This window comes from Desmodus rotundus, chromosome 13 (genome assembly GCF_022682495.2).
Source record: "Desmodus rotundus isolate HL8 chromosome 13, HLdesRot8A.1, whole genome shotgun sequence".
Lineage (NCBI taxonomy): Eukaryota > Metazoa > Chordata > Mammalia > Chiroptera > Phyllostomidae > Desmodus > Desmodus rotundus.
In genome coordinates, this window is record NC_071399.1 from 39667035 (window position 1) to 39689994 (window position 22960).

Sequence of the window (22960 nt, forward strand, 5' to 3'; positions counted from 1 at the left end):
CTTTGTGGTTGCCTGGAAAGCCTGTTTATGAGAAGACAAGGACATCCAAAGCACTCAATGTTGTGTTTCTTCTAGGAGGTGAAGGAAACAAACTGTGTTAAACCTTCCCCGGGCCATCTATCATCAAAATGCCTCTATTTTGCATAGACTGAGTTTGTTCGTGCTAATCCATGTTAGCAGTGAATATCTCCTGGTTGGCCTGTTTATATTTTTTAAGTAGGTCTTCTGGATCTTTGTTTTTTCCCTGCTTCAAGTGTCTCTAACAGAGGAAATACAATTATATCAGTATTTGGTGGCAAGTGAACGAAATGTGAACCTCGAAATCACACAGTATTAGCAAATGTGTACAGATTAAATCAATCTTAGCAAGCATCTTTAAAAAATTGGAACATCTTAAGTAGTTACCTTGGTGTGATCTGCCTATAAATCTAATCTAACAGAATTCTTCTGGAGTCAAATTGGGTTTTATATTTCCAAAGAGCACATGGCATTCCCCTCCATGGACTTTAAATTTACTTTTTTAGCATTGTTATTGTGTTCTTAACTACTCACTATGGGTCAGTTGAAAGACTAATTTTAAGTGGAAATAAACATTAAGAACCAATGAGTTAGTAAGACACAAATATCTCATTTCATTCAATTTTTTAATTAAATTTCATTTCATAGTTACTTCTATTCCAAAGCACTTTATCAGACTATGAACACAATTTTCACAGTTTACTGTTTTACTGTCCTAGTTGTAGATCGGCCTGGCTTCACTCTCTGTATAGTAAGATTTCTTGTATTTGACTCTTTCTCTCCATTTGACAGTGCTCCTTCCCTATACTGTTAAATACAAATACGGATTTTTAAGAGGGAGCTTCACTAGGTTTTATCTCTCTCTCTCTAACTACATCCCTGTGTGTGTATGATGTCTAAATCATCGTCAAGGGTTTCTTAGTGGGTTTAATATCTGACTACAAGCCAAATGCCAGTCCCAGGGTAAACGTTCCAGGGAGTGCAAAAGAGATTATGATGTCCCCTGGGCCTGCGCATGGTGCCCAAGATTCCCAAATCTCCCTAAACCTGTTCTGCTAGGAGCCAAGAAACATCAGATGCAGCTTCTTGTTGCTCTAAACTTACAGTGCATGGAGGTAACTATTCATTTTTTATTGAACATCCAGCCTCATCCACCTAACAAAATATTTTAATTTTAAGGAAAAATATTAACACGTTTAGAAAACCTAAGTGTCACTGATGCACTCCTTTCATACTCAAGGGTGACATAGTCGGCATCCTCAAACACTGTGTCCAGTAAGACAGGACTCCACACACGCACACAACGCACACACAGGGCCTATTTCACCTCTTTGCATTGGCCCCGCGTGTGTCAGTCTGGAGTGCATATGGCCGTGCTCCGTAAGCACCACAGAGACCACGAGAGGAGCTGGCAAAGGAGAGCCCAGCTGTTGCTGTGAGACTGCCCGTGGCAGCCAGAGCAAAGAAACCTGCTAGCACAGACTCTTCTGCTCCCCACCAACTGCAGCGGAGCCTCTTCTGCCATTTCCTCCTTTCAGCCTCAGGCAGCCTCTGCGGCAGAGTCAACTTGATTAAAAAAAAGAAAAGGCCTTAGCCCCCTACCTCTCGCTCGCAGGCCCCGCCACACCGGTGGCAGTAGCGCGCGCCTGCAAGACCAGCACCAGCGCAGAGCCGCCGCACAGGCGGGGTGGCGCGCGCCGAGGGAGCTGCGGGAGGTGAAGGGCCGCATCCCAGCGCGGCGGGCTCTGAGCCCTGCCACCCGCCGCCTCACCTGCGGCACCATGACCACTCTGAGCACCAGGGTTACAGGTTGGTCACGGCCTCCCGAAGCCCGGGTGCGCGTAGGTCACCCTCTCCCGGGCGGGCCCAGACGGGCGGCGGAGGGTGGGGACTAGAATCCGGCACCAGGGGCGGAAGGAGCACCCCCATCTTCCGCGGGTAGGGGCTCAGGCCGCCGAGATTTGCTTCCCTGTCGCCTCAACTGGATACACCTTCCCCGCCTTCGGAAGCTCACGGGTAGGCGATGGAAGCCCGAGGCCGGCAGACCTCGGCCTGCCCCGCGGGACATCAAGGAGGCAGGTGGCTGCGGATGTGGTGGATTCATGAACCCCTCCGTACCAGAGGACGAATGTGCAGTGTTGGGGGCCGACCTGCTCCAGCAGGTTTCAGAAAGGGACAGGGACAGGGACAGGGCCTTGCTTACCCCACCCCCATCCTCTGGTGGATTGCTTTAAGTTTCATATCAGTCATTTTATTAATTGCCTTGGCTGAGCAGCTATCATTAGGGTGGCCACACAGCAAGCAAAACAGTGACCTGCCAAAGCAACACTGTTTTGTCATTGAGCCCTTAAGAAACTGGTGTGGATCTCCAGGCTCGAATCCCATGGTGGGACCAGGACCCTGAATAATGGGGAGGTTATCCCTCTGAATCGAATTTTCCTCTTTCAGCATGGTTTAAAACTCTGAACTCAGATCCTGACAAACTCTTGAGATATCACAAGATAACTTCTAGTTTCAGGCATAGTTTTTCAGGGAATGTATTTACACACACAGGTTCAGGCCTCTGGGCCATAGTCTTAATCTTGTGCGTGTGTGGTCATCAGTGGGTCCAGATTTCCTTGATTTCCTTGGTGGTGAAAAGGAAGGTGGGTACCAGTGACTGTGTGTATAAGAAGGCCAAAGTTGGAGGAGACCTTTAATAGGGATCAGAAATTAACAGGTGGCTCTTTCTTAATTCATCATTCATATTTTCAAAGCTACAACTGTAATTTGATTTGAAATGAAGAAGAGGAGGAGAGGGTGGATTATGGCCATTTTACTTGAGGCAGGCATACAACAGGTGTGGCCTTTTACATTCAGAGATTAAGTTTCATCAGTTCTAAATAAATATCATGACTTTTCAAATTTCTACAATAACAAATATTCGTGTCCTCCCTGGTGGCTTTCATTCTGTGGACATTTCTGTGTTGGATTTTTCATTCTTCTGTAGTGTATTTTGAGCCAGCTATGGCTAAAACCAAGCAGTGTGTAGGAAAAAATGAGGCTTGGGAGAAAATTTTTCGAATGAACAGGCTCATGGGATCCTCTTAAGTGTTCATAGAAGACTTGACATCTTGGAGAATAGATGTGTTGACACTGATAAGGACTATACTAGAAGCTTTTATCTAAGTTGAAGATAAGTCATGTCTTTTCAGCTGGGGGTAATATAGTTGAAACTTTGGATATGATTTGCAAAAGGGGAAAATATACTTTTAAAAGAAAAAGGCCTATTAAAAATAGTATCGTTTGCTTGAAGATTAGAGAGCTGAAGTTTTGAGTAGCATTTTCTTCTCTGGGTATGGCATTTCTTTGAAATGTTTTCTATTTGTCTCTCTTTTCTGCATACATTATGAGCTGTGTGCTTGTGTGTGTGCACACTTGGGCACAAATGTATATTATTTTAATTGTTTATCAATGATCCTGAGATAATTTCAGAATCTTTATGGCTATGTAAGCTTATCCCAATGGAAAAGAGCCACATGTGGATTTAGAGCTTGTGAAGAAAAAAGTCACATCTACCCACAGCATTATATCTTAATTGTAAGCCAGGCACTGGGCTAGGAGTTGGGGATTCAGCAAAGAAAGAGATAAACGCATATGCTAGGAATCTACTAGGAAAGACAAATCTATAATTAAGTGGATAGACAGTGAGATGTTTTATTTTCCAGTTTTGGTTTGGAAACTATGGCATTTGATTTAAAGAAGTAATGAATTGCCCTTCAAAAAATGGTAGCATTTTAGAGTTTGACTATCATGTTATATGATTCTTACCTGTCTCAAGGATTTGTGCAAGGAGTTTTTGCACCTTCAAAACTCTTTGTGTGCAAACATTTAATATTTAATTAATCATTTGAATTTTAAAGTAACTGGACATGATAGAAATGACAGAGATGATAGACAGAAGAGAATAAACACTCATCATCCTAGCAAGCTAACCCAATGACTGTAATATTAATGTATTTGCTGTAGCCTTTTTTAAGACTACGTATTTTGAGTAGTTGTAGTCATAACATTGTACAATTTTTTTTACTGTTTTTCATGTAATATTTATCTTAAGCATTTTTCATGTATCTATACAGTTTTGTTACTTATAAAATTATAAATGACTATCTAAGAAGACTATATCCCACACATATAGCCTGAGTTACATAGACATGATTCTGTCATTGGATAGTTACTGTTTCCAGTTTTTCATAATTATAAATAATGTCTGATAGAGTATAGGGAATTTTTCCTACAGCATGTTATTTTTATGAAAAACTCAAAACAATGATATTTTTGAAAAAGTGGATTATTTAATTTAGTATGGATATGTAATATATAAATAATTGTGTATGTATATATATATAATATATGTGGATATGAACATATGTTCAAATTGGTTTTCCAAAGACTATAATTATGAATAAGATACTTTATATGCTTTTTGAGGTCGACCTGCTTTCTTATGAGTATTTGTGGATCATTTTCTCTCTTTTATGAGAAGATAAAATAAAAGCTTAGCTTAGACTTATGACCTTTGCATTATATAAGGACTTGACCTTTAACAAATCATCTGAAATCCAGATGATAAAATTCACCTCTTACAATAAAACTAAAGTAGGAATGTTATAAAAGTGGTAAGCTGAAAAAAAAACTAAAAACAAGTTCTTTTAGGAAAAAGGAGTTTTGAGTTCCAGAGTGTAATTATGCTTTTTACTTTTCTACTCAGATTTCAAATAAATGATCAAAGCAATTTATACAGTGAGAAACTTTTTAAAAAAAATATTTTATTGTTGTTCAAGTGCAGTTGTCTGCATTTACCCCCCACCCTCCCACCCTAGCCATTCCCGCCTCCTTCTCCTACTTCCAACCCCCCTTTATTTTGTCCATGTGCCCTTTATAGTTGTTCCTAAAAACCATTACCCCTTCCCCCCATTACCCCCCCCACCTCACCTCTGGTTACTGTCAGATTGTTCTTAAATTCAATGTCTCTAGTTATATTTTTGCTTCCTTTTTTCTTTTATTGATTAGGATCCAATTATAGGTAAGATCATATAATATTTGTTTTTCACCTCCTGGCTTATTTCACTTAGCATATGCTCTCCACATCCATTCATGCTGTTGTGAAGGGTAGGAGTTCCTTCTTTCTTTCTGCTGTATAGTAATCCATTGTGTACATGCATCACAGTTTTTTGATCCACTAATTTACTGATGGGCACTTAGGTTGCTTCCAGCACTTGTCTATTATAAATTGTGCTGCTATGAACATTGGGGTGCATAGGTTCTTTTAAAGAATTGGTGTTTCAGGATTCGTAGGGTATAATCCCAGAAAGGAATTGCCAGGTCAAAAGGCAGTTCAACTTTTAGTTTTCTTAGGAAATTCCATAATGTTTTCCACAGTGGCTGCACCAGTCTGCATTCCCACCAACAATGTACTAGGGTTCTCTTTTCTCCGCAACCTCGCCAGCACTTGTTGTTTGTTGATTTGTTCACGATGGCCATTCTGACCAGTGTGAAGTTGTATCTTGTTGTGCTTTTAATTGGCATCTCTCTGATGGCTAGTGTTGCTGAGCATTCTTTCATATGTCTCTGGGCCCTCTGTATGTCTTCCTTGGAAAAGTGTGTGTTCAGATCCTTTGCCCATTTTTTAATTGGGTTGTTTGTCTTCCTGGACTAGAGTCATGTGAGTTCTTTATATATTTTGGAGATCAAAACCTTACCTGTGGTATTTCATTTGCAAATGTATTTTCCCATATGGTTGGTTCCATTTTCATTTTGCTGATGATTTCTTTAGTAATGCAGAAGGCTTTTATTTTGATGAAGTTCCATTGGTTTATTCTTTCATTTATGTCCCTTGCTTTAGGGGACACCAGTGAAAATATTGCTATGTGGAATATCTGAGATTTTCCTGCCTAAATTCTCCTCTAGGATTTTATGGAGTTGCCACTTATATTTAAGTCCTTTATCCATCTCGAGTTTATGTTTGTGTATGGTGTAAGTTGGTGGTCAAGTTTCCTTTTTTGCATGTAGCTGTCCAGATGTCGCAACACCATTTGTGGAAGAGGGTATTTTTAGTCCATTTTATGCTTCTGTCCCCTTTGTCAAATATTAATTGATCATAGAGACTTGGGTTTATTTCTGGGCTCTCTATTCTATTCCATTGGTCTATGTGTCTGTTCTTATGCCAGTACCAGATTGTTTTGATTACTGTAGCCTTGTAATATAGTTTGATATCAGGTAGTGTGATCCCTCCTACTTTGTTCTTCTTTCTCAAAATTGCTGTGGGTATTTGGGGTCATTATTGTTACATGTAAATTTTTGAAATGTTTGCTCTATTTCTGTGAAATATGTCACTGGTATTTTAATAGGGATTGCATTGAATGTATAAATTGCTTTGGGTAGTATGGCCATTTTGATGATGTTAATTCTTCCAATCCATGAACATGGTACATACTTTCATTTGTTTGTGTCTTCCTTAATTTCTTTCTTCAGTATTGTGTAGTTTTCTGAGTATAAGTCTTTTACCTCCTTGGTTAAGTTTATTCCTGGGTACTTTATTTTTCTTGTTGCTATATCCAATGGGATTTTTCCCCTGATTTCTGTTTCTGGTATTTCATTCTTGGTGTACAAAAATGCCTTCAATTTTTGAGTATTGACTTTGTATCCAGCTGTTTTGCCAAATTCATTTATTAATTTGAGTAGTTTTCTGGTAGAGTCTATAGTATTTTTTATATACACTATCATGTCATCTGCAAACAATGACAGTTTTGTTTCCTCCACTCCAATTTGGATGCCTTTTATTTCTTTTTCTTGTCTGATTGCTGTGGCTAGGACTTCCAATACTATGTTGAATAGGAGTGGTGAGAGAGGGCATCCTTGTCTTGTTCCTGATCTTAATGGGAAAGCTCTAAGTTTTTGTCCATTGAGTATGATGTTGGATGTAGGTTTCTTGTATATGGCCTTAATTATGTTAAGGAATGCTCCCTCTATTCCCACTTTGCTGAGTGTTTTTATCAGAAATGGGTGCTGTACCTTATCAAATGCTTTTTTCTCATCTATTGATATGGTCATGTGATTTTTGTCTTTCATTTTGTTTATGTAGTGTATTATGTTTATTGATTTGTGAATATTGTACCATCCTTGCATCCCTGGGATGAATCCCATTTGATCATGGTGTATGATATTTTTAATGTGTTGCCGGATGCCATTAGCCAACATAGTGTTAAGAATTTTAGTATTTATGTTCATCAGCAATATTGGCCTGCAGTTTTCTTTCCTAGTTGTGTCTTTATCTGGTTTTGGGATTAGGATGATGCTGGCTTCATAAAAAGAGTTTGGGAGTCTTTCATCATTTTGGATTTTTTGGAATAATCTGTGAGAGATGGGGGTTAATTCTTTATGAAATCCTTTGGAAAAATCTGTTGTGAGACCGTCTGGTCCAGGCCTTTTGTGTATTGGGAGTTATTTTCATTACTGCTTCGATTTCATCTGCTGTTAGCAGTCTGTTCAGTCTTTCTGCTTCCTCTTCATTCAGTTTTGGAAGATTATATTTTTCTAGAAATTTGTCCAGTTCACCCAGGTTTTCACATTTCTTGGCCTATATTTTTTCATAGTAATTTCTTACAGTCCTTTGTATTTCTGTGGCATCAGTTGTAATCTCTCCTCTTTCATTTCTGATTTTGTTTATTTGGGTCCTCTCTTTTTTTTTTTCTTGATGAGCCTGCTTAAAGGCTTGTTGATTTTGACAAGCTCCTGGATTTATTGATCCTCAGAATTGTTCTTTTAGTCTCCATGTTGTTTAATTCTGCTCTGATTTTGGTTATTTCCTTCTTTCTACTCACAATGAGTTTTGTGTGTTGTTGTTCATCCTGTTCTTGTAGATGTAGGGTTAGGTTGCTCATTTTACATGTTTCTGTCTTTTCTGTGTAGACCCGGATCACTATGAACTTCTGTCTCAGGACTGCCTTTACTGTGTCCCATAAGTTTTGGGTTGTTGTGAGTTCATTTTCATTTGTTTCCAGAAACTTTTTGATTTCTTCCTTGATCTCATTCTTAACCCATTCATTGTTTAATAGCATGCTATTTAATCTCCATAAGTTTGAGCGTTTTTTAGTTTTTTTCCTTGAGATTGGTTTCAAGTTTCTGGGCCTTGTGGTCGAAGAAAATATTTTCTATGATTTCAGTTTTTCTGAATTTGTTGAGGCTTGTTTTGTGTCCTATCATGTGGAGTATCTTTGAAAATGTTCCAGGGGCATTTGAAAAGAATGGGTATTTTTGTTCTTTGGGATGAAAGGTTCTATATATCAGTTAAGTGCATTTGATGTAGGGCATTGTTCAATGCTGTGATATCCTTGCTGATTGTTTTTGGAATATCTATCCATTTTTGACAGTAGGGTGTTGAAGTTCCCTATTATAAGTATGTTGCTGTCTATATCTTTCTTGAAGTCCTCCAAGATTTTCCTTATATATTTGGGTGTTCCTATGTTAGGTGCATATATGTGTACAATGTTTATATCTTCTTGATGGATTCTTCCCTTGAGTATTATGAAGTGTCCTTCTGTGTCTCTTTTCATGGGTTTTGTTTTGAAGTCTATATTCTCTGATATAAATATTGCTACCTTGGGTATTTTTCCTGTCTATTTGTTTGGAAAATTTGTTTCTAGCCCTTCACTTTCAGTCTGTGTAGCTCTTTTGTTTTGAGGTGGGTCTCTTGTAGGCAGCATGTGTGTGGGTTATGATTTCTTATCCTTTCAGCTACTCTATGTCTTTTGATTGGAACATTTAATCCATCTACATTTAAGGTTATTATTGATAGATACTTATTCATTGCCATTTTACTCCCTCCATACCTGTGTTTCTCTCTCTCTCAATCTTTTTCTTCCTCTTCTTAAAGCAGTCCCTTTAGCATCTCTTGAAGTGCTGGTTTGGAGGAGGTATATTCTTCCACTCTTCTTTTGTCTAGGAAACTCCTTATTTCACCTTTCATTTTAATTTGAGAGCCTTGCTGAGCAGAGTATTCTTGGTAGCAGGCCTTTATTTTTCATTATTTGGAATAATTCTTGTCATTTCCTTCTGGCTTACTTGCAGTGTTTCCATTGAGAAGTCAGGTGCTAGTCTCATTGGGGCTTCCTTGTATGTTACTTCTTGTTCTCCCTTGTTGCCTTTAAGATTCTCTCTTGTCTTGGAATTTTGCTATTTAATTATGATATCTTAGAGTCGACCTCTTTGGGTTACTCTTGATTGGGACCCTTTGTGCTTCCTGGATTTGTGTGACTTTTTATCTTACAAAATTAGTGAAGTTTTCCATCTTACTTTTTCAGACAGGTTTTCTATCCCTTGCTCTTCTTCATCTCCTTTGGTATCCCTATTATACAGATATTATTAGATTCCATTTTGTCCTGCAGTTCCCTTAACACCTCTTCATTCTTTTCAAGTCCTTTTCCTTTTCTTGCTCTTTCTGGGAGTTTTTTTTCTACCTTCTCCAGCTTGCTGATTTGATCCTCTGCTACATCTAGCCTGCTTTTGATTCCTTCTACTGTGTTATTCAATTCAGAAATTGTATGCTTCATTTCCTCTTGGCTCTTGTCAACAGTTTCTATGTCATTTTTCATGTTGATATAGTTTGCAGTAAGGTCCTTGTAGTTTCCTTGTAATTTTTGGTAATTCTCAGTGAGCTCATTAAGCTTCTTTATAACCATTGCTTTGAACTCAATATCTGATAGTTGACCTGCCTCTATTTCGTTTATCATTCTTTCTGAGGATTCCTCCTTTCCTTTTGGTTGGGGGTTGTTGTTTTTTTCTTCCCATTGTTTGTGAGACTCTTGTTTGCCTCTGTTTCTTAAATTGATCTGTTTTGACTTTCTGAGTTTGTGCTGTGAAATTCTATTGTAGTAGACTTGTGAGATTCAGTGGTGCAGTTTCCTTGATCTCCTGAACTTGATGCTTTGGGATGTCCCTTTTGCCATTTATATTAGCTCTCTGGATGTAATTGTGTTTTGATTGGTGTCGAGTCATTCTTTGGTGGGTCCTTCCCTCTAGCTGGTTGACTGAGGGTCACTCTACCCACCATATCTTGTATGCTGTTGTGCAGGTGCTGCCAGAAGAGAAGCACAAAGGCAGGGAACAAACCCACATCCGCAAAAATATCTGCCCCTGAAATCCCACTATCAATAGCAAATGAACCAGTATTAATAAGGGTATAAAGAGATTAAGACTATTATAAGAAAGGAGAGAAATAAACTATAGTAGTATTCTAGTGACTTAATATACATAAACTTGCTGGACAAGAAATGAATGGTAGAAAGCTATGTAGAATAGAAAGTATCACTAATCATGGAGAAGACCGCAATGGACTTCATCTAAGAAGTCTCTAGTGTTTACCTCTGTTTTTTCTTTCTGTATCTGCCTCTGGTGTTGTCATATTTTGACCTTGTCTGACCTTAGGCAGCCTGCTTGGAGGCTGCCAGGGTTGTACTCTCTGAGGCTGTTTCCTTCAGTTGTTAATCTAATCACTCTACACTCAGCAGTGAGGGTTAAGCCCCATAGGGAACGGCAGAATCCCTTCTGCTGTTGGGGCCATTGTTTTCCCTCCAGCTCCTGCCCCTTGGATTGGAGTGGTTGCCTGCGCAGGATGGTTGCTGCCCTAGGGGTGATGACCCAACACAGGGATCCCAGTGACCCCACTCTCAGTTCTCTCCCCAAAGCTTCTGTCCCCAGTCTCTCCCCAAGCATCTCTAGTCCACTCTGCTCCCCTTTTTCCAGCTATCTACTGTCTGTGGCTGTCTCCTTAAGTTATTAATCTAGTCACTCTGCACTCAGTAGTCAGGCTTAAGCACCAGAGAGCTGGGGCAGAGTCTCTCCTGGGGGCATGGCTGTTGTTTCCCCTCCAGCTTCTGCTGCTGCCCTCTAGGGGATGATTCAGCACCAGGATCCTGCTGACTACTCTCTCCCCAAAGCTTCTGTCCCCAGTTTCTCCTCAGGGGTCTCCAGCCCACTCTGACCCCGCCTTTCCTGGGGCTACAGGTAAGTGACTACAACTGAAAATTTGTGCATTGGCCCTTTAAGCATCTCTTTGTGTCTCCAGCCCTCCATCTCTGGCAGAGAACAACCCTGCCACATTTAGCCACTGGTTGTTATCTGTGTACTTTTTGAGGCTCTGGTGTTCTAGGCTGGGGATCTCAGCTTAAGGTTTAGACCCCATTCTTCTCATGGCGTTCCAACTGGCCACTTAATTATCTTTGCAGTGCTACAGTCTGTGGGCACCTGGCCAGCCCTCTGGAGTCTCCACTATACTCCTTACCAGTCAGGTTGTGCTAAAGCTGATTCTTCTGTCTGTCCAATGTTATAAGGCCTCTCTCTCACGATTGTTCAGTTGCTTGTTCTGTGTGATTTCTCCACAATTTAGTTGTAAATCCACATGGTCCTGGAAGGAGGTTAGTGTGGCCTCTATTCACTCCTCTGCCATCTTGCCTCTTACTCCCCTATTCTTATATATAAAATATATTACATACAATTAGTTTTAGAAAATTCTGAAGTCCTCTGAGGAAAAGTTGAAAATAGAATATACTGTGTGTAAATACAGTCATATCAAAAGTTTTCCCCTGATTTCTGTTTTCCTGTGTTGCTTATAAATAGTCTATGTAATTTTTTCCCAACCAGTCTTGATTATAAATAGTGTTAAATGGTCATCTATAGGTGTTAAATGGTCTTCTGAGCATCTGGACCATTGCTCCCATCGCTGGTTGGGACCACTGCTGGGAGAGTGTGTAAGAATCACCTGGGGGTGTGTGCCCAGGTTTCCACTGGCCCTGGTTCCCAGGTTTTGGCCTCTGTTAGGCGAGGAGGCCGGGGTCTGCGGGGCTGGACATTGACCAGTGAGGGTGTCACCTTATAGGCGCCTGGCTGTGCGGCAAGGGTTCGCTCAGTTGGGGGTCAGGGTTTGGGAGTAGTCTCGAGGGCCGACTACCCGCAAAGTGCAATTTCAGAGCCCATGGGCAGAGCGATTGGGCCAGGGTGGCAGATCCAGGCCCAGCCCATCTGCATCTGTGGGGCCTTGTCAAGGCTCACGGTAATGTGAGAACACCATGGGGGACAGTGTCCATCCTGAGTTTGTCCTGTAGTCCCAGATCCAGCTTCTCTGGCAGGCACGGAAGTCTGGGCCCTTGGAGCCATGTGCCTGAGGAGTAACCCCACAGAGTGTCTGGAACCTTGGGGCAGATCAGCAACACCTGAAGAATGCACTGTTAACAATCTCTACACTTTTTCCAAGAGCAGCAGAAAATGCATGGACCCTGGGGTATGAGTATTGGCTGATGGTACTCACCACAATCCTCACAGGGTCAGGAAGAAATTAATGTGCCTCTACTATCAGCAGAAGAGGCCTGTGTGACTGCAATAAGCTCTCAACCTTGATTGGAGATGCTGGTGGAAAGGGGAAAAACAAGAGGTATCACGCTGTGAAAGAGGAAGAACAGTGGGTCAAGGGAACGTCTAATGCTTTCAGGATGGCAAGCGCTGAGGTTTCAGGGCATGTGTGTAGGATAGCCAGCATCAGGGGGTCTCTGATAAGGTGGAGCAAAGGGGAGTCCCCAAGATCTACTAAGAGTAGAGGAGACTTGATGTGCCAACAACACAGGGATAAGCTTTGGGCTCAGATCCCAGAGGAGCCAGGCCAGAGGCAGAGCTGCAGTCCACACTGCAATAAATGCCAAAGTCCCCGAAGGGAAGTGGTGATGAGGTGTCCAGTTGGATGGGAACTGTGGGCTCTGAAGCTCCCCCTTGCCCCAGAATAGATGATAGAGCAGGAATACCTCTTACCTTGTCTGAGAGCCTCAGGCTTCTATCCCAGTCAAGGAATCCTTTAATGACAGGACCCTCTGTGAAGAGAGGACAGGTGTTAGCTTGAAAACAGGAACAGGGTTGCCATGGGAGTGTTGTAGGGCAAAGAGTAGAACCATGCCCTCTTAGGGAAGGTTCAGGATTGTGGCCAAGGCTGAGGCTGACAGGAAAGGGATAGAGGAGTTTGTTTCCTGGACAAGGAAGCAGGGGTGACACCACCCCTACCTACCCAGTCTGGTCTGAATGACAGAGAGGATGTCATAGCATATCTACATGATTCACATCTTAAAAAACTAGTGCTGCTTCCTTATAAGGCGGGAATGTATCCCTGCTGATGGCATAGTCATTATATCATTTTTGCAGTTGACAGTCACACCAGGATGTGAAGGTGGCCAAATTATTCCCCATTACACAAATGAAGGTATTTACATCCAAAAAGCCAGACAGAGCCAAGATGTTTCAGAAGGCAGAGTTGAAACCAAGCTTTCTGAGCTCCAGGACAGACTTATTTCAAGTCTAGTCTAATCCTGTATCATTTCTAAGTGTCCTTGATGAGCCATCAATACAGAGTTCTACTAGGATAGAGAGTGCACCAACTAGCAGGAAATTCTATCTTATTGGGAAAGAGTAGTTATTGGAAGTTTTTTCTTTAAAAAATGGGATTGGAAGTGCTAACCAGGGTCTGCTCTTACCTAACAGCTTAGTAAAGGACTCATGGTGCTCAGGTAGCACTGTCGACACATACTTCCTCTTGAGCTTCATCTTAAGTAAAAACAGTGTGTCCACCACCCAGATGTCCTTAGCTCCAGTGGAGGTGTCCTCTGTCTCCTCCTCTGTTGATCAATCCCTCTTCTTATGGCCACTGGACTGGGACTGAGGGAGGCAGCAGGAATCTATGCTGAGGGCTGAGTATAGAAACCTGGTACAAAATAAAGCTTTTGCCTTTGGAGTCCACCTACTGGTCACCTAAACCCCACCCCCAATCAATCCCACTTATCCCCCTAAAACTAACCCCTCTATTCTCCCCAGTCTCATAGACTACTGGACTTCAAGAGAAAAAAAAGAACGTTCCACTGTTTTCTCCCTTCCCTTCTATCATTCTTGGATCTTATTTGCTAATCTTCTTTTCTTGCTTCCCAGGCTTTCTTTTCACGGGAATATTCTTGTCGCCAGCTCTGTAATCTCCAACCCCTGGCTTTCTGAATCTATTCTTTTCTTTTACACACACCCTACTCAGGTCCCTCTTTCTGCTTAATGGTCACCCCTCTGAAATCCCTTTTGGCCCCACATTTCTTACCTGATGGTCCTGTGTTGATTTAACTACTCTCATCTCCAAGGTGTACCCTCACGAGCTAGACTGGGGATTCAGGTTCTCAGGTTGGAAACTTGGCTCACAACTGGCCATGAATCTCCCAAATGCTTTCCATTCAGGAAATGTAGGCTCTGATCCTTTTAAAATTTCCTTTTGAATTCTGGGCAAACACTGATTATTATCCCTTCTCCAAATGTAGATGAAGCTAGGATGGAGGAAAGCTCTAGAAAAGGCTATTGTCCACCTCCACTTCCAAGCACCATGGAGCTTGAGCCTTCCTAGCAGGAAGGTTAGAAGCCTCTGGGGTCTTCGGTCATTCCAACATGACAACCAGTTACATGTGTTTCAAACACATATATGTAACTGTCATTCATATAACTGTCATATATATATGTAATTTCCATGTGTGCACTTCTGGAGATCAGGGGTAAACAGTATCTCCTGCTATTGGCCCAACAACCTCAGACCAGCCTCTGCAACTGTCCTCAAGTTTCAGCATCGCCCTTTACCTCCTCCCTTGCAGACACTCTGTTTTCTCCATTCTGAGCTTGAAATACCTTGATCTCTCTTATTTCACATTCCTATTTCAGAGTGTAGCCTGGTGGGAGAGGGGGATGACAAGGACATTTAGCAAAAGCAGAAATGCTAAGACCTTACCCGAATGAGACAAATGTGGAAAGAAGATCCTGCATATATTGACCTGTTGAATTAAAAAGTTACTTTAAAACACTCAATTTGGCAAAGCTCTATGTTTACAGACGAGATGTTCAGGATCCTGTGTAGGAGACATGTATCCCCTACCATCAGGCAGATTTTAGTACAAGAGACATTGTGAGAACCTAAAATTCTAGAAAATGTACATGTGCTCACACACTGCAGATGGTGTGTGCAATTTCAATGAATCTATGGATCTCCCAAAGCCTGTCCCTGAAGTGCAGTTAAGCAACTCTAGCTACATATCAAAGTTTTCAGCCTGTGTATCACTCTTGACCCAGAAATTTCACCACCACTCATGTATCCTATGAATAAAATGCCACACACATAAAAAAAGTATCACCTGGGGATTGTTTTTTTAAAAATATCATTTCCCGTACTCTACCCTGGGAGGTTCTGATTTAGTATGTCTGAGGTGAAGGATGACTGGAGTTGAGAACGTTTAAAAAACCTTGGATGCTTCGAATGTTAAGCAGTTTTTGGAAACTAATATTTTTTATATTATAAACTCTGTTCTACACATTTAAAAAATTTTTCAGTTATAGTTGATATTCAGTATTATATTAGTTTCAGGTGTACAATACAGTGGTTAGACATTTATATGACTTATAAAGTGACCCCCCTAATAATTCTAGTACCCACCTGGCACCAATTAAAATTATTACACTATTACTGACTATATTCCTTATGTTGTACTTTTCATCCCTCTGACTGTTTTGTAATTGCCAATTTGTACTTTTTAATCCCTTCACCTTGTTCTCCAAGCCCTTTAACCCACCTACCTCCCTAGCAATCATGTTTGTTCTCTGTATCTATGAGTCTGTTTCTATTTTGTTTGTTAATTTATTTTGGTTTTTAGATTCCACATAAAAGTGAAATCATACTGTGTTTTTCTTTCACTTAGCATAATACCATCTAGGTCCATGAAACTACTATTTTTAAACCATTTTCCTTCTTTGTCCAATTTGTGGATTAATATTACAAAGTTAAACAACCACACACACACAAAACTAGGTAACTCCTTTCAATTTTCCATATGATTTAAGTATAATTTGGAAAAGTTTTGAAAACCACTATTTTAAAACATCCACCTTCTCTGTCCAACCTTTGTAGATATTATAAGATTAAGCAACCACAATAAAAATAGATGATCTCCTTTTCTGATTTTTCATAATCTTTAAATTGTGGCCATTAATCAAAATAAAAGGTCTTTCACTGAACTATTGCATTATGAAAATTATCAAGGGCTCTGCCACTACTTGGAGGCTGGGATAGCCCTTAAGGGACTTTTTTGAGATCAGGAAACTTGACATTCATAAAAATCCCATGATCAACCTGTGGTAATTTTTAACTCTGACATGCTTCTCTTAAAATTTTCTTATACCTACACTGTACCCAGAATAACTCACAAAATTATGAACACATTAAATCCTTTACAAACATGTAGTGAAAGACAAGGGCTTGTTAAATGGATTGACTGAATTTTTTGAGTAAAGGCTGTGGAGAGGCTGCTCAGCCTACATGTGCAAGCTGATCGCCTTAATTTGTGATCAATACTACAGTGACTTAGGTGACACAAATCCACTTTATTCCCTCTCCTTCTTCTGGTCTGCTAGTTTGGCATGCAGGGTACAAAAACAAATGGATATTGGGCCATCATAGTCTCTCCCGAATTCCTTTGCCAAATCCTATAATTTTTAAAAGTCAAAGAAAATTCAATTTTCACAGTTAAGAAAATAGAACAAAATCCTTGGTGAAGTAATGACACTGTTTTGAGGTATTTGTAGAAAGAGCTGGAAAAAAAATAATATGTTACTCTTTGGGGATTTAGTAAGTAGACTCAATATAAAAAGTAGAGAACAGAACTATATTTTGTTTTCAATCAGTGTGTTGACAAAAGGAAAGGGGGAAAGAAGAGCCTGTGTTGGGAGATGGTCTTTTGAAAGGTTTGGTTCCCTTTGTTCAGTAGCTCATCTTGGGTGGCCCTTGAAGACCTGCTAAGACTGGACTGTGCATGTAACACTCTGTTTTCACAGGGGTACATCCTGGTTTGTAAGGTCCAAGACAGATGAAGCACCCAGATGAAAAGTGCATTTGGAGAGACAGGCAGAGAGAGGCCAGAGAGATGGTTTGTTGTGAACCCAGTAATCAAAATTTCAGTGATGTCTTAGTTTTCTAAAGTGATCATCTCTGCTGTGTCCTTGGGGCAGATATGGAACTCGGGCTGTTTTAAGAGAGAAAAGAACTCAGCTGCCTGTCTTTCCTCTGAGTAGAAGTCCGATTAGAAGGAAAAATGCATCTAGCCCATGAAAGTTCATGAGCAAAGGCGACTGATAACAGAGGTTTCCTTGAGAGTAGTTTGAAAGGACTGGCATTATAGTTCTAGGGACAGTCATGTTCTAATTTAACTTCACTCTTTAGACTTGGAAGAGACAAGAATTGGGAACCCCCTGTGCCTGATCTCTGGGAAAGAAGGTTCCATTCACAAAGCCATGTAAAAGTCAGATTGAAAGATGTGGACAGTTCAGTATTACTGGGGTAAAGGTCAGAAAGTGACTTTAAGCAGGGCGTCTACCTTCTCTCAACCTCAGTTTTATCTGTGAAATAGGAATAATAGAACAACGGTCTCACTGGGACTTGGCAAAATAATAGATGAGATAATGCACTCAAAGCTCTTAGTCTCACACATCATAAACTCTCAGCAAATGTTAGATATGATTTGTTTAAGCTTAAAAATAATTATTGTCACAGTTTACTTGTTTTAAAGATGTAAAAATGACATTAATCATTGTTGCAAAACATTTTAATTTTACAAAAGTTCTTGAGGTTCAAAAGTAAGAAGAAAATTCTCTGCCCATTGTCTCCCTTCCTCCCCTACCTCTGTTCTCCCAACAAAACAGACTTCCTGGATTCTAAAGTTGCTCCCAGCTTGTGGATCTGGGCCAAGTTTGCCTGAGACTTTTAATTTGTTGATATAAGATTATCATATTGGAGTTAAATACTTGTTTCTATTTTTAAAAATTCAGAGAAAAGATAATAAAAGCATAATAGAATATTTTTAGAATTCACTCTCAAGGAAAAAGGATGGATGAATGAATAAATGGCTTTAAAAACCTGAAAGTGACATTTAAATAGATTTGATAAGAAAGTTTGATAATTTCTTGCTCCCCCTTCCAAAAACAATAGACACATTTTTATAAATCTGTGGCTGGAAGAATTACAAAATTAATCATATAGTAAAAATTGATTCAATTTTAAGAGGTAAGAAATGTCTGTACTATTTTCACAAACAATAGTTGATGCTGAAAGAATTTATAATCATCAGGTTGAATAAAGAATACAGTGACAAAGTAATTTTTTAAATTATCTCATATAATAAAATGAAATTTTAATTTAATAGTTCTATAAACCACTTATCTTGGTTTACATCATTTCTCTATGCCTAAGTTTCCTCATCTGTGAAATGGTTCTAGTAAGAATTAAATGACATGATGCATGACATGCTTAGAACAAGCCTGGCACATGACATGCTCTCAGGAAACATTTTATGTTGGACGAATCTATTTTTACATGGCAATCAACAGAATTTGGGAGGATATTAACCGATGAGCTCGCTACTTTACCATGGAAACTTCCATATCTTCCAAAGCAGTTTGTCACCTTTTTCTGAGATTTTTGGTAGATATCTCTCTCTTGGTGTGTTTCCTTTTTATAATGTAGTCAGATCAGTAAATATTCATTCAGTTTGACATCGATTTCTATCTTTAACACTTTCCCTTAAAAGGTTTTGATTATTAAGATCAAGTAATTATTGAGCATCACTAAACAGGAGACACTAGGGTTGCTGGAGTCCAGAGTGGGCTGTAGAGGCTGCAAGAGGTGAGCTCATGGAACGAGTTGCAGAATGCTGAGAGAGCATGGGACATGGTCTTTGATGCCCTTCGCAGAGGAACAAGATAATCTGGGCATGAAGAATGAAGGGAGTTTCAGCCATTCAAGATGGAGTGAGAGTTTTGATTTTCTTCAGATAAAATCCTGGAAGTGGAGCTTCAGGGCAGTATGATAGTTCTATTTTTAGTTTTTTTTTGAGGAGTCCCAATACTGTTTTCCATAGTGGCTGTATCATTTTACTTGAAAAAGCCCCAGAGTTTGTGCACCTAAGCAACCAGAAGAACAGTTGTTGATTCTGATATGCTGCCAACTATAGTGACACTTAACAATTAAAAATAAATCAGTGACTTATGTTTTCTTTGTGAGCTTATAAAATCAAATAAATGCTATGAAGCTACTAGAGTGTATGTTTCTCTCACTTACACTGTTATTCCCAAACATTAAATCTTACAGTTATAACAAACAAATCACATACACAATAAAAACTCTTCATGAGTTAAGTTAGGGACTAGGAAGGACTGATGTGGTATTGGCAACAGACAGCAAAATGGACACAGCTAGAATAAAGGATCTGAAGTGGATGAGAAAGGTTGGAGGATGGTGTGTAATGATATGTTTAGCCAATTCAAGAGGAGCCTGTGGGTATAGGGATGAAAGAAAGTGCTAGTAAACTCAGTGGCACTATGTCCTTGAAGCATCAGGTTAAATAAAGCAGGCAGATTGTAAGCTCCACAAATGTCATTACTGTTCCATGTTGTATACCCAACACGTATAGAAGTGCCTGATACCATAATGAATACAAATATTTTCTGTGAGAATGAATGAATGAGAAACAATAGGATAAGCTGAAGTTTTTTGGAGAGAACATATCAGTGTGTTGGGAAGTTGATTTCTGATATAAAGAAAAAGACGTATTTAAAAGGTTGATATTTGTGACAGTCCAGATCTGAGGCTCCATGGTTTACAAAGGGCTCTAGCAATGGGGATAAAGTGAAAAGAGCCTTGTACATCAATGGAATGAGAAATGACAAAAGAAATCACCAATGAGAATTTGTGAAAAGAAAACCTGCGCAGTGGTTCTACACATGTGAAGACCTGCATATAAGTTCTGAAAAACTCAGGGCAGAAAGATCTGGGAATTGAGTCTGATGTCAAGTTGTCTTATTGATTTTCAAGGAATAATGGTGTTGGTATGGCCTATCTCTAAGGAAAAAGCAGCATAGAGACATGATATAGTAATAGTAACTGGATACCAATAGATGGTGATGGAAACTGTAAGAACAGATGCTCATTTAGGAAGTTGAATATAGAGAACAAACACATGGGACAGCAAGTAAGAGACATTCTGGAAAACATAACTTAGAAGACACATTCAAAACAGTTTATTGCCCACCCAAGAGGGCCACAAGGAGGAGAAATGACCTGTAGTGTTGCAACACCTTACTGTTAAAGAAAACTGAATTTATTAACTTTAATTTGGTCAAGACAGTGGGAATGACCTAAGGAAAGCATATGCCAACAGAAGTGAAATATAGCTATCAAAGAATATAACACTGGATTTTTAACCATTCAAAAGAGAGCAAATGAACCAAAGTACTTTCTCTGCCTGAGTTGCCATTAGCTGTTTCTGAGTAACTCAAGATTTATCCGTGGACATATTGTAACCATGCATCCTCCTCACACTATTGAACTATTGAAATACCAACTACTTTTAATGAGTGTGAAAAAGCTACTGGAAGCCATGCTTTTTGAATTTAGTACAGTGCTTCATAAAGGACACTTCTGTAAGTAAAAAAAAATTGGGTTATAAATACATAGTGGTGATAAGGCTAAGATACACAGAAGCAATTTCCTATCAAATAATAAACTTACCTAGGATACTTAAATATCCCTGCTGTTCTTTATCAGAGAAATAACAGGTTTGCTGCACTCAGTTATATTGATTCAACATAAATGGATGTGTAAAACAATACTTCTGTATGTAAAGGAAAATTATTACAATCGATTGCCTCAAATTAATTTTGTACTCTTTATCAGGGGTGTCAAACTCTTTTTCACTGGGGGCCACATCAGCCTTGCGGTTGCCTTCAAAGAGCTGAATGCAATTTTAGACTATATAAATATAACTACTCCTTAACTAGGGGCAAGGGGCTCGGTGCTGCCGCAGGGTAGAAACAAGGTGCAGGGCTGGATAAAACAAGGTGGAGGGCTGGATTCGGCCCACGGGCCTTGTGTTTGCCTCCTGTGCTTTATATGTTTGTAACTTGAACTTACTTTGCTACTTGCCTGCTTTACATAATATTTAATATTATTAAATTAGTCAAAATTTTAGTGATTCATGAGGTGGTTGTTGAGTTTTTTGTATGTGTGGAATTAAACATGTACCAGCAGAGTTTGGAGAGATAATTTGCTCAGGCGCTTTGATTTCATGGCACTTTTGCAGTTGATAAAATCAGGGTGAAAGTGGATGACAACTAATGTACTCGTTATAATTGCACTATTTTCGTGGGCAAATAATAACCAACATGGAGATTTTTAAAAAATAAATTCTCGATGTCTACTTCTAGAAAAACATATCCATAATCATTGGATTTTCTTCAGGTGGGATATTTATAATAAAAGGTTCGTGGCATTCATATGTGAAGGTGTCACATTTATGCATCAGTATGAGGGAGAAACATTGTTTGGTTGCCTCTTGTGCATGCCCCAGCTGGGGACTGAACCTAGAACCCAGGTTTGCATCTTGACCCAGAATCGAACCTGTGACTTTTTGGTCTACAGAATGATGCTCAACAAGTGAGCCACACGAGCCAGGGCTAAAGCCAGTCTTTTTTTTTTTTTTTCTTTTTTTAAAATTTTTTATTATTCTTCAATTACAGTTATCCGCATTTCCTCCCCACCTCTCCACGCCACCCCAGACAAACCCACCTCCCTGCCCTGATTCCACCCTCCCCCTTGGTTTAGTCCATGTGTCTTTTATAGTAGTTCCTGAAAACCCCTCTCCCCACTTTCCCTTCCACCCTCCCCTCTGGCTATTATTAGATTGTTCTTAACTTCAATGTCTCTGGTTATATTTTGTTTGTTTTTTTCTTCTGTTGACTATGTTCCAATTAAAGGTGAGATCATATGGTATTCATCCCTCACCGCCTGGCTTATTTCACTTAACATAATGCTCTCCAGTTCCATCCATGATGTCCAGAAGGGTATAAGCTCCTTCCTTCTCTCTGCTCCTTAGTACTCCATTGTGTAAATGTACTATAGTGTTTGGATCCACTCATTTGCTGATGGGCACTTAGGTTGCTTCCACTACTTGGCTATTGTTAATTGGGCTGCTGTGAACATTGGGGTGCATAGGTTCTTTTGGATTGGTGTTTCAGGGTTCTTAGGGTATAATCCCAGCAGCGGAATTGCTGGGTCAAAAGGCAGTTCCATTTTTAGTTTCTGAGGAAATTCCATACTGTTTTCCACAGTGGCCTCACCAGTCTGCATTCCCACCAACAATGTGCTAGGGTTCCCTTTTCTCCCCATCCTCCCCAACATTTGCTTGTTGATTTGTTTATGCTGGCCACTCTGACTGGTGTGAGGTGGTACATCATTGTGGTTTTAATTTGCATCTGTCTGATAGCTAATGATGCTAAGAATCTTTTCATATGTCTCTGGGCCCTCTGCATGTCTTCCTTGGAGAAGTGTCCATTCAAGTCCTTTGCCCATTCTTTATTTGGATTGTTTGTCTTCCTGGAGTGGAGTCGTGTGAGTTCTTTATATATTTTGGAGATCACACCCTTATCTGAGGTATCATTGGCAAATATATTTTCCCATACTGTTGGTTCTCTTTTCATTTTAATGCTGTTTTCTTTAGCCATGCAGAAGCCTTTAATTTTGATGAGGTCCCATTTGTTTATTCTTTCCTTTATGTCCCTTGCTTTAGGGGACATGTCTGTGAGGATGTTGCTGCATGGAATGTCTGAGATTTTCCTGCCTATGTTTTCCTCAAGGACTTTTATGGTGTTACGACTTATATTTGTCTTTTATCCACCTTTAATTTATTTTTGTGTATGGTATAAGTTGGTCATCAAGTTGTATTTTCTTGCACAGTTGTCCAGACCTCCCAACACCATTTGTTGAAGAGGCTGTTTTTGGTCCATTTTATGCTCCTGCTTCCTTTGT

General features: G+C 39.8%; 1 protein-coding gene across 1 annotated transcript in view; it reads left to right on the top strand.

Moving 5' to 3' along the window:
• The first annotated feature begins 1526 nt into the window (after nucleotides 1-1526).
• Nucleotides 1527-22960, top strand: part of NALCN (sodium leak channel, non-selective) — a 380160-nt gene continuing 358726 nt past the window's right edge. Inside the window, exon 1 of the mRNA XM_045186646.3 lies at nucleotides 1527-1827. The gene's annotated coding sequence lies outside the window, so the exon portion shown is untranslated. The remainder of the gene's footprint in view (nucleotides 1828-22960) is intronic.